The sequence below is a fragment of the Petaurus breviceps genome, unplaced genomic scaffold (assembly GCF_028583685.1).
Source record: "Petaurus breviceps papuanus isolate PSGF00001 unplaced genomic scaffold, PetGlider_PUasm1.0 90895, whole genome shotgun sequence".
Classification (NCBI taxonomy): domain Eukaryota; kingdom Metazoa; phylum Chordata; class Mammalia; order Diprotodontia; family Petauridae; genus Petaurus; species Petaurus breviceps.
The window spans coordinates 1,069,595-1,076,263 of record NW_027187372.1 but is presented as its reverse complement, the minus strand read 5'-3'; positions in this window follow the sequence as shown (position 1 = coordinate 1,076,263).

The following is a 6,669-nucleotide window of genomic DNA, read 5'->3' as shown; positions in this document are numbered from 1 at the left end:
GATGATGATGATGATGATGATGATGATGATGATGATGATGATGATGACAATTCCAATGGATGATGATGGGTTTGCTTCTATTCTATCTGACACCCCAACCTTCAGCAGAGGTCTTCATTCAGCATCAGCATCCTATAGGGAATTGTTATACATCATTCTTTCCATTATACAATGAGTAAGTTCATGTTTCTGCTCTTTGATGTGACGATTGGCCTGCATTATGATGCATAGGTCATGGCAGACAGCCCTGTAAAGTTAAACATGTATGCCCTGATTGTCATGGGTGCTGGATCAATGTTATATGGATGTGGCTCAATCAAATACAGAGAAGTTTGCATTTTCTGATCCATTTTCCATCCCTGCTCTTATCTGTCCTGGTAAAGTTGTTGTTGTTGTCGTCATAGTTGTTGTTGTTGTGGTGGTGGTGGTAACTACTGCATTTTTATAGAGTTTGGAAGTTTGCAGGATGTTTTACAAATATTATCTCATTTTATCCTCACAATAATTCTAAGAGGTAGGTGCTATTATTATCCCCATTTTATAAACAAGGAAGTTAGGCATATAGAGAGGTTAAGTGACTTGCCTAGAGTCACATGGCCAATGAGTGTCTGAGACTGTATTTGAACTTGGGTCTTATTAATTCCACATCTAGCATTCTATCCACTGCCCAGCTGTATCCACTTTATTTTTTCAATCAGGAATCATCCCGATGCTCACTCTGAGAAATATTAATCACAAATTTCCAAATAATCATAATCATCACAAGAGAGAGCACTTTAGGGTTTGCAAATTTCTTTACATTATTGTTGTTGTTCAGTCATTTTCAGTTATGTCCAGCTCTTCATGATTCCATTTGGGGTTTTCTTAGTAGAGATAATGGAGTGGTTTGCTATATCTTTCTCCAGTTCATTTTACAGATGAGGAAACAGAGTTAAAAACAAATAGAGTTAAATGGCTTGCTCAGGGTGACACATCTAGTGTCTGAGGCCAGATGTGGACTTAGGAAGATGAGTCTTCCTGATCTCAGGCCTGGCACTCTATCCAATGTGTCACCTAGCTGCCCAAAATTACATTTGCCCTGGCAGCAATAGATATATAAATTATGTTATCTTATCCTTACAAGGAGGGACCAATTAGTATTATTCTTATTTTGCAGAAGAGCCAACTAAAACTTAGAGAAATTAAGTGATGTAACCAGGACCTCATAGTTCATAAATATCTATCTGAGGCAGGATTCAAACTCTGGTCTTCCTGACTCTACGTTCAGCACATTATGCACCAGGCTGAGGTAGTTCTACCTAGTATAGAATTAGTCTCAAGAGGAGAAAATAGAACCTGATACTATGGTTCTTCATAAGTCAAAAAGATGTGTCATTGAACGAGAGAGCAATTTGGGATGGGATGGTCAAAAGCTCTGTGTCCTTCCCCAAATGCAAGAAGTCAGTAGAATGTGAGCTTCATCAGATTGTAAATTCCTTAAAGGCAGGGATTGTAGCATCTTTTATCTTTGTATCACCAAATTTTAACCCCATGCCTTGCAGTGAATAGGTGCTCAATAAGTGTTTGGTCAATTTAATTGAATGTCCAAGATGTGAGAGCAAGGACTATGCCTTCTCTTAGTTTTATGCAATCTAGCACATTGTGGAGGGTTCTTTGATTATGACATTTGGTACAATTTTGTTGCTAGTCCTTTATATATCCACAACAATAATGTCTGTTTCACATTATGACCTTTGAGATGGAAGGAAACATATCTATTAAATAAATTGGGTCTGTGTTGCCTTGAAAAAGAAAATGCACATATAGGCAACACTCTGATGAAGAGATCTTGGAATCAGAGATCTCCAAAACTGGATCCAAATATTGATTCTTCTATTTACTCCCCATGTAACCTTGTAGAAGTCACATACCCTTTATGGGGTTCAGTTTCCTTATGAGTAAAATGAGGAGATTGTGCTAAGTGATTTCCCAAAGTCAATTTGAGCCTAAATTCATATTCCTAACATGTGCCTGAGCATGTCACTCCCTTGAAGACAAAAAGCTTCAGTGGCTTCCTCTTGCCTCTAGGACAAAATGCAAATTCTACCATTTGCCATCAAAGCTTTATACAATCTGGTTGCCAGCTCTCTTCCAGACTGATTTCTTATTCCTCCCCTTTATCCACTCTACATTCCAGCCAAATTAGCCTACTTTGCTGTTCACTATACATAACACTCCATTTCTTATCTCCACACCTTACCTCCGTAGCCTACCCAAAGAAGGCTATCTCCCATGCCTAGAATACTCTCCCTATTAACCTGATTGTTGAAATCCCCTAGCTGCTGAAGTGTGACTCAAGTGCCATTCCCTCAGTTGTTAGTTTTCTCCACTCCCACCCATCTCCACAAAACCATTTTGCATTTACTTTGTGGCAATTTTTAAGTTATTTTTATCAGTATTTTACTTATTTGCATACACTGTTTCCCTCAGTAAAATGGGAGCTCTTTAAAGGAAGGGACTTTTTTGTTTCAGGCTTTTCATTCTTATTCTGGGGCACATAATAGTTGCTTAATAAGAAACTCGTTGCATTGGATCCTATCATCATGACATCACTTTGACACAAAGCATGAGATCCATAAGCCTGTCTTCTGGAGGAAAATTCCATACCTCTGAGAAATCAAGTTAAAGATTCATTAAGCAAATATTTGCTGTGTTACTGTTGTGAGATCTTGAGGAAGACAAAAAAAAAAGATCAAATCCCAACATGGACTGAATACAAGACAGAAGATACTTACAAAGCTAATCCAATTTAAAAAATCAATCAAATTAACATTTATGCAGCACCTACTATATGTACTAGGCACTATACTAAGCACTGGTGAACCTTTTTAAAATGGTCCCTACACTCAAGGAGTTTACAATCCAAAAAGACAGATGACACACAAAAAAGTCAAGAAAGCAAGGGAGGGACATTAAGAAGTAACTGACTTGGCATTTTGTCCCATAGAGTTAAAACCAGGCAGAGCATCAGATGCAAAGTGGAATGAGCTAAGAGTCCAGTTTCTGTCCTCTATAAAGGCAGGCAAAATCTATCTAGGAAAATAAAACAATCACGTAAACAATAGAAAATAGTAATAAGAAAGAGGTAAAAATAAATACTATGAAAGTTCAAAAAAGAAAAATCATCACTCCTTGCTTGAAGGGAGAGGAAGATCAGGGAAAGCTTTAAGGAGGAAAAAGGTTCCATTTTAAATTTCTGCCCAATAAAAGTATCAATTGATCCATACCATACCTCATTTTTCAGGACAACACCTCTCAATTCAAGGTAATCATTTCTTTGGGTACCGATAATAAATGCAGCACTTTACTAGATAAAATAAAGCTGAATGGAAACTTGAAACTCTAGATAATGAAACTTAACAGCTACCTGCTTGGCATCCTTCCAAGGATCGTGATCATCATCAGATTGATTAAGCCACCACTTGTCCACATATCCTTTCTCTCCTACTCTCCTTTTCTTAAAGTAAACAGCTACTTACAGCCACCTGATATAAAACAAATTAGAGTGAAAAAGGTATCTCCATATGATAATAAGGGCTTGACACTCATTTTGCAAAATATACCTTTCTAGATGTAAATGAGGGAAAAGTCATTTGATGACTCATTGATTGCTGTCTTCAGCTCCTCTCTGCTATACTCTAAGCTCACCAGTAACTTTAAAATTTCCCTTTCTTGGTCTTAACTCTCCTTGATTTTTCTGCAACATTCTTAGAAGTTCTTTTCTTTGAGCTTGACACTATACTCTCTTAGCTCTCCCCCTACTCCTCTAACCACCAGTCCCTGGTTCATTTTCTTCCCCTCATTCTCTTGGGACTCCCCATGGTTCAGTGGGTAGCCTTCTGATGCTCTCTCTTTGGGCATTTTTATCTCAAACAACTTTTCCCCTTCCACAGTTTCAGTGAATCTTCATATCACCTCTTCAAAAAATGATTCACAGGGGTGGCTAGATGACGCAGTGAATAGAGCACTGGCCCTAGAGTCAGTAGGACCTGAGTTCAAATCCAGCCTCAGACACTTAACACAAAAACTAGCTGTCTGACCTTGGGCAGGTCACTTAACCCCAATTGCCCTCCAAAAAGCAAAAAAAAAAAAAATATTCACAAGGGGGTGGAGCCAAGATGGCAGAGTAGAAGCACAAACTTGGCATGAGCTCCCACTCCAATCACTTCCAATACATATAAAAAAATTACTCTAGACAAACTTTAGAGATACAGAACCCACAAAGTGACAAAGAGAAACAAATCTCCCATTGAAGGCAGCCTAGCAGGCAGACAAGAAGGGTCTATCACACTGAGTTGGGAGCTCAGCACAGTCCTGTATGAGCTATGAGGTTCTGGCCCCAGGGCAGCCCTGACCAACTGTGGCCAGAGCAGACTTTAGGAGAGTGAATCACCAGCAGCTGTGGTGATTTCCAGACTTCTCAACCCATAAACACCAAAGACAAAGTAAAAGGTCAGTGTGGAACTCTGTTAGACCTGGGGGGGAGGGACAGAAGAACACAGTCCAATCCCTGACCCCAGGGGAGAGAAGCTGGGAGGCCCAGCTGCTGAGCCGTGTGGCTGCTTCCAGAGCTCCTGACCTGCAGATCATACAGGGACCAAGCTACCATTCAGAGGGTAATTGTTCTTGCTTTAAGCTGCTTCAATTTGGATCGAGGTCTTTCGTGGTAGTGGGGTGTGTAGCCAGTGAGCCAGACTTTGTGGGGCTATAGAGAGGGCACCATCCTAATAGCTCTGGCTGCTGTGAAAACCCCAGCAATTTGGGCCAAAGCTCTCTCCATTCTGGAAGCAGAGTTCTACAGTGGCAAAGAGCTCAAAAGTCAAGTACTTACCTGGTAATATGAGGAAGCAGAGGAAGCACAAACAGACCATAGAATCCTTTTTGGGAGATAAAAAAAAGATCAAGACATGGAGTGGGAGGAAGACAGAGAAGTCAGAACTCCTGCATCAAAAGCCTCCAAGAAAAATATGGTTACAGGCTATGGAGGAGCTAAAGAAGGATTTTGAAAATCAAGTAAGAGAAGTAGAGGAAAAATTGGGAAGAGAAATAAGAATGATGCAAGAAAATCATGAAAAGTGAGTCAATAGCCTGCTAAAGGAGATCCAAAAATACAGTGAAGAAAATAACACCTTAAAAAATAGACTAACTCAAATGGCAAAAGAGGCTCAAAAAGCCAGTGAGGAGAAGAATGTCTTAAAAAGCTGAATTTGCCAGATGGAAAATAAATTCCAAAAGCTCACTCTTTCAAAATTAGATTGGAGCAAATGGAAGTTAATGACTTTATGAGAAATCAAGACACTATAAAACAGATCCAAATAAATGAAAAAATAGAAGGCAATGTGAAATATCTCATTGGAAAAACCACTGAACTGGAAAATAGATCCAGGCAAGATAATTTAAAAATTATTGCACTACCTGAAAGCCAGGAACAAAAAAAGAACCTAAATGCCATCTTTCAAGAAATTCTTTTTTTTTTTTTTGCTTTTTTGAAAGGAGGAAGGTAGGGCAATTGGGGTTAAGTGACTTGCGCAAAGTCACATGGCTAGTTTTTGTGTTAAGTGTCTGAGGTCAGATTTGAACTCAGGTCCTCCTGACTCCAGGGCTGGTGCTCTATCCACTGTGCCACCTAGCCTCCCCCTTTCAAGAAATTATCAAGCAAATTTGCCTTGATATTCCAGAACCAGGGGGCAAAATTGAAATTAAAAAAATTTGCCAATCACTTCTTGAAAAAGATCCCCAAAAGAAAACTCCTAGGAATATTATAGTCAAATTCCAGAGTTCCCAGGTCAAAGAGAAAATACTGCAAGTAGTCAGGAAGAAACAATTTGAATATTGTGGAAACACAATCATAATAACACAAGACTTAGCTTCTACATTAAGGGATCAAAGGGCTTGGAATATGATTTTCCAGAGGTCAAAGGAGCTAGGACTAAAACCAAGAATCACCTACCCAGCAAAACTGACTGTCATGCTACAGGGGAAAATATGGCTATTCAATGAAATAGAGGATTTTCAAGTATTCTTCATGAAAAACCAGAGCTGAACAGAAAATTTGACTTTCAAATACAAGAAGCAAGAGAAATATGAGAAGGTAAACAGGACAAAGAAATCATAAGGAACTTATTCAAGTTGAAGTATTTACATTCCTACATGAAAAAATGATCATTGTAACTCATAAGACTTTTCTCCACATGAGGACAGTTGAAGGGAATATATACGTATACATACATATATGTGTATGTATAGGAGGGTATATGTGTATATAAATATATATGTGAGTGTCAGCATATGTATGTTCATGTATACCTAGATAGAGGGAATAGTATGAGTTGAATAGGAAGGGATGATATCTAAAAAATAAAATGAAGAGGTGAGAGAGGAATTTATTGGGAGGAGAAAGGGGGAGATAAATTAGGGTAAATTATCTCATATAAAAAAGGCAAGAGAAAACTATTACAATGGAGGGGAAGAGCAGAAAGGTGAAAGGGAATGGGACAACCTTATTCTCATTGAATTTGGCTTAAGGAGGAAATAACATACACACTCAATTGGGTGACTTACCCTACAGGAAAATAGGGGGGGTAAGAGATAAGAGGGGGGATGATAGAAGGATGGGCAGATTGGGGGAGA